Source organism: Bactrocera neohumeralis, unplaced genomic scaffold (assembly GCF_024586455.1).
Source record: "Bactrocera neohumeralis isolate Rockhampton unplaced genomic scaffold, APGP_CSIRO_Bneo_wtdbg2-racon-allhic-juicebox.fasta_v2 cluster09, whole genome shotgun sequence".
Taxonomy (NCBI): domain Eukaryota; kingdom Metazoa; phylum Arthropoda; class Insecta; order Diptera; family Tephritidae; genus Bactrocera; species Bactrocera neohumeralis.
This window is the reverse complement of record NW_026089622.1, coordinates 13,325,752-13,338,630: the sequence shown is the minus strand read 5'-3', so window position 1 is coordinate 13,338,630 and position 12,879 is coordinate 13,325,752. Positions and strand designations below refer to the sequence as shown.

Below are 12,879 nucleotides of genomic sequence, written 5' to 3'. Positions count from 1 at the left end.
TTTTCTTTTTTAAATTTATTCAGCAAATAAGTAATATTATATACTTGTATTAATAATATTATATAATAATATTATACATATATGTATACATATGTATAAGTAATATTATATAATAATGCTACGTAATAAAGTGTAAGGTTACAGTACAGTACGAAAACTCAAATTTTGTTTCAATATGAATGCATGATAACCGTAAAATATAACCACTCCCCTATACCCCATTTATACGGAAATTCGGTTTGTTTACCCCTCCGCCAAAGTAATCGGAATCGTGCCCTTGTGAATACTGCATCAATAGTAGTTTTGTATTTTGTTGTGCTAAGATTGCGATCATTGGTAAGTTCTTTGATATTCCACTTTTAACAGCGGAAAATGCGTACAAAACACACCTCTCAAACAGAGAACATAAAGACATTTTCTATTGTGTTCTCTGTCTCACATACCCACGAATACGAAGACATAAATATGTATATGTGTGCATGACCATGATGATACTCCCAACCACAGCATTGTGATATTTTCATGCTTCAATTTTTGCTTTGAACCAGGCAATCGCAATGTATGCAAATACTATGTATACTTTTGCGTTTGCCGTCGGCATTTCCATAATGGCATGTAAACATACATAAGTATGATATGAGTAGGTATAATTTTGTCTGAATGCATGAATAGTAATATTTATAGCCAATTTGGACATAATAATTTTACTTGATGTTTACTAATATGCTAATAAATATTTTTGTATTATGTCGTCTATCGTATTAATCTTATTATCTGCTCATATGATTGCATGTATACGCATGTGCGCATTCAGAAATTCAAATCATGATTTTATCACTTATCAATATATTACATGTGCGCGGATTGATCTGCATGTTCATATACATTCATTTATACTTATATGTACATATATTTGTATAAGTTAGCACCAGCTAACCCACTAGCAAAAGGTAATAGGTAGTGTATGAGTTGGTAAGAGCCAAAGTGAGGGTCTTACTGCTGAATTCATTGCTGAATTTTAACACAGCGATGTCCTAGGAATTTCAGAACAGATCAACTCACATACCTAAATATATGAATCGATCAGTTGTACGCATTACCAAGCTATATATCTGAAGACATGAATTAGTCAGTTGTAAGCATTACCGGCTTACATACCTGGGTATACGAATCTATCAGTTGTGCGAATTACCGGCTCACATACCTAAATATATGAATCGATCAGTTGTGCGCATTTCCTACTAAAACGAATCCAAAATAAATATCTTATAGTTTTATATTTTTTAATTCAATTAGAAATAATAAAGAAATCCATTTCAGTACAAATTACTATAATTAAGATTTTACATTTAAAAATAATGTCAATGTTACTTAAATTAATTGTTTTCATACTTTAATTTATTATATTTGTTTATCTTTTTGTTTTTTCAAAGAGCCCGCTTTGTGATATCGGTTTTTACCCATCTTGAAAGCTCTTTTGAGCTCCCGCTCATAATCGCCTTTAGTGAAACCTTCAACTTGCATTGCTTCTAAAAAACACAACTAAAAGACACAGGTAGAAATAGGGTATATTTACGAATATATATGAATAGTAATATTTATAGCCAATCTGGACTTGCATATTTAATAATTTTACTTGATGTTTACATAATATGCTATACTAATAAATATTTTTGTATTATGTCGTCTATCGTATTAATCTTATTATCTGCTCATATGATTGCATGTATACGCATGTGCGCATTCAGAAATTCAAATCATGATTTTATCACTTATCAATATATTACATGTGCGCGGATTGATCTGCATGTTCATATACATTCATTTATACTTATATGTACATATATTTGTATAAGTTAGCACCAGCTAACCCACTAGCAAAAGGTAATAGGTAGTGTATGAGTTGGTAAGAGCCAAAGTGAGGGTCTTACTGCTGAATTCATTGCTGAATTTTATCACAGCGATGTCCTAGGAATTTCAGAACAGATCAACTCACATACCTAAATATATGAATCGATCAGTTGTACGCATTACCAAGCTATATATCTGAAGACATGAATTAGTCAGTTGTAAGCATTACCGGCTTACATACCTGGGTATACGAATCTATCAGTTGTGCGAATTACCGGCTCACATACCTAAATATATGAATCGATCAGTTGTGCGCATTTCCTACTAAAACGAATCCAAAATAAATATCTTATAGTTTTATATTTTTTAATTCAATTAGAAATAATAAAGAAATCCATTTCAGTACAAATTACTATAATTAAGATTTTACATTTAAAAATAATGTCAATGTTACTTAAATTAATTGTTTTCATACTTTAATTTATTATATTTGTTTATCTTTTTGTTTTTTCAAAGAGCCCGCTTTGTGATATCGGTTTTTACCCATCTTGAAAGCTCTTTTGAGCTCCCGCTCATAATCGCCTTTAGTGAAACCTTCCACTTGCATTGCTTCTAAAAAAAATAAACAAAGTGTATCAAAACAAAAGCTTATTAATTACGGAAAAGTAAAATTTACCATATATGGCATTATTTATTCACTCAAACTTCTTGAATGCCACCTTGTCTTGCAGTCCATCATAATTTAACTGCACCATGACGCTATCGCTGAGAATTTTTTTCATTCCGTTTGTAACTCCAATTGATCCAATAATGTTTTTTATAATAGACACCTGATACACCGATTTAGTTGCTGATAATGAATTTATATACATTGAAATTTTGTGATAATTTTCACGCAAATTCCTGTAAATAACTATTCACGCTGGATGGTTTTTTTGTGCCTAAATAACCATACATCAGTATTTAATTGTAGAAAAAGGTTTCCCATAAGAGGCCATAACATTTGCTGTGAGCTCTTATATAGTGGAAGACCGTCAATACCGATATCTAACACTACAATTTCCATTTGTTTTATAATGTCACTTATTCTACGCAGCTTATTTTCGACTCGTAAATGTAAATATGTTCCAGGCGAAACACTTCTTATTATTGAATCCTGCCTAATAATCAGAGACTCTGCGCAAGTTGTGACATTTAAATGCCATTTATTTAAAAGTTTCAATAAACCATCAAAAGCCACGCGAGTTACGTTATTTTTCACTGCCCATTGTTTTAAGTCAACTACCAAACTACTTTCATTCACATTTTCAGTTCTAGAATTTTCATTGTTAATTTCAACCACATTTTCATTATCATTGTCACATTCACTAAGATTATAATTATTGTCATTTGAATTATTTATATTTAGAATTTCATTTATTTCGGCATTAATTACAAAGCTAACACCAACACTATTGCGCTAAGTCAACAATTACAAAGAACTGGGAAATAGCCCAGACGCGCGCTCAGCAAAATTGTCAATATCAGCAGCGCAATATCCGGCATGCGCCGATCAAAATTCTGGATCGACCTAAAAAAGGAATAAGCAAAATAAAACACTTGCAACAACATCCGGCATGCGCCCAACAATACCAATTGCTGACACAGGTAGAAATAGGGTATATTTAAGAGAGAATAAGTAGAATTAAGTTTTTAGTATTAATGTTTTGGTGATTCAATAAAGGTCTTGCGACCAACGAAAAAATCTTTTTTTTAGACTTGTACAATACAAGTCGATAACTGGCGCCCGAGTCAAATAAGCTCGGCGGAGTCTAGTCGTTGAAAGTGTTAAGAGCGTTGAAAGTGTCAGAAATAAATAAAGACCCTTTTTTTTAACGTGCAACAATAAAGTGCCACAAACTAAAGACTTTAAAAGAAATTTGCCATAATAAAGTGCCAAAAACAAATAAAGACTTTAAAAAAAGTGCCACATAAAAAAAAAAAAAGAAACAAGCACCGAAGAAAGAAAGACTTTGAAAAAGTGTGCCACAATAAAAACGGCTCCACACAAAAAGTGAGATAATAACACTACAAAGAAATTGTTGAAAACAACATAAAATCAGCATAAAGTGGCGTGAAGAGGAACGTGGAACTTTCTTGACGCCCCAACGACAGCACGACACCAGCCGACCCGGAGTAAAACAGCAAGGAGTAAGCAAGTGTTCCCGAGTACCGTAAAGAAAAAAGGATATCAGCACACTTACCGGCATATCTATCAACAATGCAGCTGCTACTAATGTAAGAAAATAGATTATAAGTACTAATTATACCATATAAACCCTATTCTTAACTAAATTTAATGAGATAAAAATAGTTAGAGAAGGAATTTAGATATACGTCAGAAAAGTGAAAAATTTAAATAAAGAAAAGTTTTTGTGAAAAAATAGAAAATAGTGGAAAATTTAAACAAAGAAAAATAAGTAGTAAAAAATTTTTTTAATAAAGGAAGTTTTTGAAAAATAGGTACATAGCTAAAATCTAGAAATAACAAATTGGCTTGTACAGCCTATAAAATTAAATATTACTGAGGCTGCGATTCACCACCCTCCCTCGCTTATTCATAAAAAAAACACTGCGATTCACCACCCAAGGGACCCTCCAGTGATTTATCAACTAAACAAAAATCTAAAAGGATAAATTAATTATAAAAAATAAAAAGCAGATAATAACAACAAAAGAAAATGGCAAATCCAAATAATTTAATAAGACCACCCGTGTTAGGGAATAACACAACTCCCCCACCTGCCCAACAAATTTCCCCAGACTTGGCAAACATGATACGAGCTATGGTTTCCCAGGCTATAGAAGCCAGTGGACCAGAGCTAGTCAGGACTACTCTAGGCAATAACAATAACCCTATTATAAAAGATCAGACCATAGAAGAGCAATATAGGAATAATATGGCTGAAATGGATAAAGTCCCAGATGTCGTACGATCCTTGAGAGAATTCTCAGGAAACGCCTCTGAGTTCAGCTCATGGAAAAAAAGTGTCGAGCGAATTATAAAGATATATGAACCCTCAAAGGGCACCCCAAAATTTTTCGGAATTCTAAATGTAATCCGGAACAAAATTGTTGGAAAAGCGGACATAGCGTTAGAATCATATAACACCCCCTTGGATTGGACAGCCATCTCCCGTTGTCTGACCACCCACTATGCCGATAAACGCGACATAGGCACTCTAGAATATCAAATGACGTGCCTTATTCAGGGAAGGAGCTCTATAAACGAATTTTATCAGAAGGTTTATAGTCAATTATCCCTAATACTTAACAAAATAGGATGCATGGAAATTGGCGAGGAGGCAGTCCATCTACTAACGGACAACTACCGTGCCAAGGCCCTGGATACCTTTGTGAGAGGACTTTCCGGTGACCTCCCGAGGCTTCTGGGTATAAAAGAACCCAAGACTTTACCAGAGGCACTACACCTTTGTCTAAAGCTGGAAAATCAAAGCTTTAGAGCACACCATGCCAACAACCAAGTGTTAAATGCACCATCAGTCCCCAGACATCAAAGTTTCAACTCTTTCATTCCTAGACAACAACCCTATGGGGGGCAAGGCAGGTACAACCATTAAACTCACGATTTCCCGAATCAAGATTCTATCCCGAATTAGCCCATATACCTCACCCTCAGCAAACTTATCGCCAACCAAATTTGAGTCCCCATAGCTCCCAGCAATATCAAAATTCAAATTCGAATCCACACAATAGCTACCAACAACAAAACTCCTATAACCACTCTAGATATCCATATAACCAACAACCAAACTATCCTCCCCCAAGGCCACCTAAACCTCCTCAACCCATGGACGTGGATGAAAGCGTCAGAACAAGAGCGGTAAATTATGTGAACCGCCCTAAGCCCCAAGAAACTGGCAAACGACCATTGAATGCATCCATGATCAACCACCCCCCAGCGAAAGCTCAAAGGAACTTTCATATAGACACGGACGAAACAACTTACGATCCATACCATGAAGACCAACATTATGACCAATACGACAACACCCAACAAACAGCTTACAGTCAGGAAACAGCTTACAATAATGTAGACAAAGAACCATATGACCTAACGGACGTACATTTTTTAGACTGAATAGCTCTTCGTTGCCCTATTTTCGATGCAAAACGAAGAGCGGCGAAATACTTAACATATTGGTGGATACAGGATCTAACAAAAACTATATCCAATCCGGTCTAGTTAAAAACGCAAAAGAAAACGATAACCCCTTTTTCGCCAACTCAGTTGGAGGAAAAATAAAAATTACACAACACACATTTTTAAATCTTTTCAACTTGGAAAATTGCAGACTCAAATTCTTTCTACTACCCACACTTAAGACTTTCCATGCTATATTAGGAAACGACAGTCTAAAAGAACTTTCAGCAGTCATACACACAAGAAAAAATTTCATGGTCATAGCAAACACAGAAAGAATCTACCTAAGACAATTTAGTATACAGAATGTTAATACAATACATATTCGAGACGAACATCCTACAACAATAGGTAAAGACGAAATAAGCCAGCTAACACGAAAACACCGCAACCTATTCTCAGAACCGAACGAAAAACTGACATACACAACAAAAGTAGTAGCAGAGATACGAACAATTTCCGACACGCCCATATATTCAAAATCTTACCCATACCCTACCAGCCTTAAACAAGAGGTGGAAGACCAAGTAAACAAATTATTGGAAGACGGAATCATCCGAAAATCAAGGTCACCCTACAACTCACCTGTCTGGATCGTACCCAAAAAGAACGACGCTTCAGGCGAAAAAAAGTTCCGAATGGTTATCGATTACAGAAAACTAAATACGGTCACAATTGCAGATAGGTACCCAATACCAGAAATAAATGAGGTTCTCTCTCAACTAGGAGAAAACCGAATTTTCTCTGTAATTGACTTAAAAAGCGGTTTCCATCAAATTCCTCTTAAGGAATCTGACGTGGAAAAGACAGCTTTTTCAGTGAACAATGGAAAATATGAGTTCACTAGACTGCCATTTGGTTTGAAGAATGCCCCGTCTATTTTCCAACGGGACATTGGACGACATACTAAGGGAATATATAGGACGGATATGCTATGTATATATAGATGACATTATTATATTTAGCAAAGACGAAAAAGAACACTCCGAACATATAGATACAATTTTTGACACCCTTACAAAAGCAAACATGAAAGTGCAAGTCAACAAATGCGAATTCTTTAAAAAACAAGTCGAGTTCTTAGGATTTGTAGTATCCTCCGATGGAATTTCAACAAACCCATCCAAAGTACAAGCAATAGCCAACTTCCCCTATCCTCAGACGATCAAAGACTTAAGATCATTCTTAGGCTTATCTGGTTATTATAGACGATTTATCAAAGATTATGCTAAGCTAGCAAAGCCGTTAACATCCTTACTTCGAGGTGAAGAAGGAAGAATGTCTAAGAGCAGTTCAAAAAAAATCCAAATACAATTAAATGAAGAAGCAAAGGCAGCATTCAATAAAATCAAGAACACGTTGACATCTAAAGACGTAATTCTGCAATATCCCGATTACAGCAAAGAATTCAACCTGACTACAGATGCCTCAAAATATGCCATAGGCGCGGTCCTGGAGCAAAATGGCAAACCAATTACCTTCATTTCAAGAACATTGAACAAAGCAGAAGAAAATTACGCGGTAAATGAGAAAGAAATGCTTGCCATAATTTGGGCACTCAACTCCTTTAGAAACTACCTATACGGTACAGCAAAAGTGGTAATACACACTGACCACCAGCCCCTTACATATGCCCTAAGTAATAAAAATAACAATTCAAAGCTAAAACGTTGGAAAGCAATACTCGAAGAGTATAACTATGAATTAAGATACAAGCCCGGAAAATCGAATGTAGTTGCAGACACTTTATCTAGACCATTTGAATTAAATTCATTATCAGTTGCTACCCACTCCGATGAAAGCTCATCTCACAATCTAATCCCATCTGTGGAAGGACCCATAAACGCCTTCAAAAATCAACTTTGGATCTCTTTAGGAGAAGAAGACAGCTATCAGTTTAAAATACCATTCCCGACCTACCATAGACATCTAATTACTAAACCCAATTTTTCAATGGACAACCTAGTGGCATTATTAAAACGTTACCTAAACCCTTCAGTCATAAATGGCATAATTACCTCCGAAGAAATAATGGGAAAAATCCAAGAGGTCTACCCCCTACATTTTTCCAATTATAAAATCCGCTATACCCAAACAAAAGTAGAAGACTTAATAAACGAAGACGCCCAAAACGAAGAAATTTTGAAAGAACACAAACGAGCACACAGAAATAGAGATGAAAATAAGAAACAACTCATACAAAAAGTCTACTTCCCCAAAATGAAAGCAAAAATAGAAAATATTATTAAGCAGTGCAAAGTTTGTAAGGAACATAAATATGATCGTCATCCCAACAAACCGAAATTACTCGAAACCCCAATTCCCCAATACCCCGGTGAAATAGTTCACATAGATATCTATACTACAGAAAAACACCTGGTCTTAACGGCATTAGACAAATTTTCGAAATACGCACAAGTCAAAAGCAATAGAAGACATTAGAGAACCACTACGAGAAATAATCTTTTCTTTCGGAGTACCGAAAACAATAGTCATCGACAACGAGAAATCGCTAAACTCAGCTTCCATTCAATTCATGGTTGAAGATCAACTTGGAATTGAAATATTTAAAACACCCCCCTACACAAGTACAGTCAACGGTCAAGTGGAAAGATTTCATTCCACACTATCCGAGATCATGCGTTGCCTTAAAACAGAACAAACTCATCGCTCGTTCCAAGAACTTTTAGATAGATCCACATATGAATACAACTACTCCATACACTCCGCAACAGGGAAACGACCGATAGAGACATTTTTCGGCAGACGAGTTTCAATAGACCCCGAACAATACGAAAACTCACGCAGAGAAAACATAAACATACTTAGGAAAAGACAAGCGAAGGACTTAGAAACTCATAACAAAACAAGACAACCCATAAAAACATATTCCCCTGGTGACATAATTTACGTCAGGATAAATAAACGATTAGGATCCAAACTTACCGCTAGATATAGGAAAGAAATAGTAAAGGAAGACAAATCTAGCGTGGTAATAACTGAAAAAGGACGGACAGTACATAAAAGTAACATCAAGACCTAGAAACACTAATAATCTTTAAATTTTCTTATAAACGTATAATTTTTTATTTTCAGACTTCTCGTACATTTAGTGTACGCAGACTTTAAAATTATAGACTATACGAACTCACAACTAGCAACATTTGACACAGGACTGACGAAAATTCAAACTGGGACCTTTTGGATAATACACAAAGTTGATCTAGATGCATGCCAAAATGCATTAAATGAAATAAGCACCACTGTAAAATCAAAGATTACTAATGAAAACCCCCTTTTACCCATCCTCATTAATGAATTAAATCTAGCACAAACTTATCTAAATAGACTTAAACCAAAAAGATTTAAGAAGTCTATAGACACGATAGGAAAAGTATGGAAATGGATCGCGGGAAATCCCGATCATGATGACCTAGTTACACTGGAGAGCCAAATAAATAACCTAGTAGACAATAACAACAATCAAGTAACAATAAATAAAATAGTTTTTGATAGGATAAATAAGATAACAGCCGTTTAAAATAAAATTTTGAAAGCCGTTCAATCTAGCGAAGACATACAGCACAATGTTGCTATAGAATTAAAATACAAACTTAGAGTTATAAAGGAAGAAATTATCAATATAGATTATGCGATTCATTGGGCTAAAGCCGGAATTGTAAATTCATATATTTTATCAAACGAAGAATTAGAATTAGTTAAATCTGTAATTTTAAAGAATAATCTTACATTAAATAATGTTGAAGAATCATTAGAACTAGCAAATATAAAAATAGCTTCAAATAACACAATGTCATTTTACATAGTAAGCATACCATTAGCAAATGAAGAAATTTGTGAATCAATTCTAATTAAACCAATAAAAAAGGAAAAAAATATAAATAAAATCCCTTTCGAGGACATTGTACCTTGTAATGATAATAAAATATTTGCCATTAAACTAAAATGTAAAGAAAACAACAATATTAGAATTTGTAATCATAGGAACATTATAGACATTAGTAACACTACCTGTGTCCCACAACTACTCAAGAGCGAACCAGCAGAGTGCACATTAGTCAACAATCAGCACAATCTCCAGTTGACAACATCTCACCTGGAATAATTCTATTAAACCTGTACAAAGGTACAATTCAAATTGACAACCAAAAAATAACCATTGAAGGATCATATGCAGTGCAATTCCACAATTCCACGGTCATAATCTAAGGAGTACCCATTCTGGCCATATCTGACCAGGCGTGGAGTTACTATCTTTCATAAGCCGAGAATAAATAAAATCCAAACAATTTCCGATAATACCGAAAAGGCGTATAATAAACCACCGGTATGCCAAACCGATAAATAATAAATTCTAAATAATACCAAAAAAAGTTATTAAAAGCAAACAACTTTTTTGGTATAACACAATACGAGTACGAGTAAGTCGTCAAAGCACGCATAATCAATTAGTACCTCAAGCATCAATATTTACACAAAATGCTATTGGCTATTAAAACCAAAATCGCTTCTTACAGCTAATATTCTGCGGCCTCGGTTACTCCACCAACAGTAAGCCGAATTACATGCATCAAATTATACTCGTATATATAAAACTAGGCAAAATATTCGCCTAGGGGGCCCAGGATGTTTAAATGAGTTAAGCATCCACCCCCTCTACCCGTTAAAATTGGCGCATCCTAATGCTACAGTACAATTCACCACAGCTGAAGACACTATAGCACAACTCAACACATCTATACGCCAACCCACTCAACAAAAAGGATGGGCAACGGGAAAGCAGACACAATTCGTCACCGGTAGTTCATCCATCAACACATCAACATTCGCTCACACATTACGCCGCGTGAACAGCATTCGTTTGGACATTCGCCACAACAAAGTTCCCACGCGCTAGAAACAATTTCGTGTCAATCCAGTTCCTGCGAGCGGCATCCTGTCTCAACTCAACAATACTTTAATTGAACACAACACCGTTCTAAATTCATCAATATGTATATATTTAAAATTTGATTGTATTTTAAATATAAAAAACATTTAAGTACTCATAATTGTACACCAAATTACCCGCGCATTTTCATTTGCATTTTTAATCGCGGGTGTAAGTGAATTTTGAATACCCTATCATTGAGGGGTTTAAACATATGATGAAGCTCGCAGGAACTGGATTGACACGAAATTTGCGTGTTTGCTTTTAATAACTTTTTTTGGTATTATTTAGAATTTATTATTTATCGGTTTGGCATACCGGTGGTTTATTATACGCCTTTTCGGTATTATCGGAAATTGTTTGGATTTTATTTATTCTCGGCTTATGAAAGATAGTAACTCCACGCCTGGTCAGATATGGCCAGAATGGGTACTCCTTAGCCCTGGTATTAGGACTGTGACAATACAGGGATCTTGCGAGAGTGTGGCCGGTAATTGCGAACGGCTTAATTTAGAATTATAATTTTTTAAGTGACCTTTGCTTTTGTTAGTTTTTTTATTTATTCTATTTGAGAATTTAGGAAACTGTTTATTAAGCAATATTTATGAGAAGTGTCATTTTTCTATCCTTTTGAGACAATTTTGTTATATATTGTGTTTAAGTGCGTATGCATTAATTTGGCAAGTAGAAGCGCGCCATATAGCTTCAGATTTTTGAATCAGGATTTTGTATCATTTTTGGTGAAAGCCATCTTGCGGGGTCGAAAAGTTACATATTTTTGTGTTTTTGCTGCCAATTCTCGTGGAGTGTTGGAAAATCGTGGCTTGAGTGGTAGTCGTACGACGTACCGGCCATTACTTGATCCAGTAGTTGTGGCTTTAGAGAAGTGCTCACAATACTGATCTTTTATAGTTTTCTTTAACTTTTGCGATTTACTTAATTGTGAGTGAAGGTTTTTGTTCTCAACCTGAGTTGGTCTGGTGGTAACTGGTTCTACAACTAGTCCACTTTGTACTTCGCCGTGCAGCGTTTGAACTTTTTGTGCCTTTGAGCAACATGGTGTCTCTTGGCAATTTTTCAAATTTCGGTTTTCGGGATTTGCTTTTGCAATTATACCCGGGGTTCTTTGCGTATATGCGCTTCTTTGGGGTGGGATGGGATATGTGCTGTAATGAAGCATTGAGTTGTGTCTTTTGTGACAATCGAAGCAATTATATTTGCTTTTGCAATTTTTAAGATTGTGTGTATGGGACAAGCAGTTTGTACAGAGTCTTTTTGATCTGACAAAGTTGTTCCTTTCGTTAATATTTAATTTTTTAAACTTATCGCAAGTTTTAAGCTTATGCCCTCTTGTGCATAGTTCGCATGACGTGTGTTTTTTCTGTTCGGATATAAACGAGTGCGTTTTGTGAAAGCTTTTGTTTAAATTTTTGTTGCTTCTAGCTTGGGGTCTATTGAAGCTTCTATTTTGGTCGTGTTTGTACCTAGTTTTGATTATTTTTTCTTCTAACCTTTCCGCAATTTCATATTGGGTGGTGAGAAAATCTTTTATTTGTTGCCACGTTGGGCACTCTTTTCGTGATTAGAGCGATTGCTCCCATAGAAGTAACGACTTTTCTGGTAATGCGGCGGAGCAAATGTTTAGCAGAATAGGATCCCAGCTGTCTGTGGGAATATTTAGTGTCGATAGAATCGACAAGCAATTTGAAACAGTGGATTCTAGTTTGATGAATTCTACACTTGTTCCTTTCTTAACTTTTGGCAAGTTCATTAGTGTCGTTACTTGATTATCGACCAGTATTCTTTCGTTTTCAAATCTAGCTTTTAGAGCTTCCCAAGCTAAATTGAAATTGTCGTCATTTAATGCGAACTG

At 35.1% G+C, this 12,879-nt stretch overlaps 1 long non-coding RNA gene across 1 annotated transcript; it reads right to left on the bottom strand.

Moving 5' to 3' along the window:
* Positions 1 to 1,258: 1,258 nt before the first annotated feature.
* Positions 1,259 to 2,539, bottom strand: LOC126764583 (uncharacterized). Its single transcript, XR_007668085.1, has 2 exons — positions 2,446 to 2,539; positions 1,259 to 1,499 (listed from the first exon to the last, which is right to left on the bottom strand). It is a non-coding gene; the product is annotated as an uncharacterized LOC126764583 (long non-coding RNA).
* Positions 2,540 to 12,879: the final 10,340 nt, after the last annotated feature.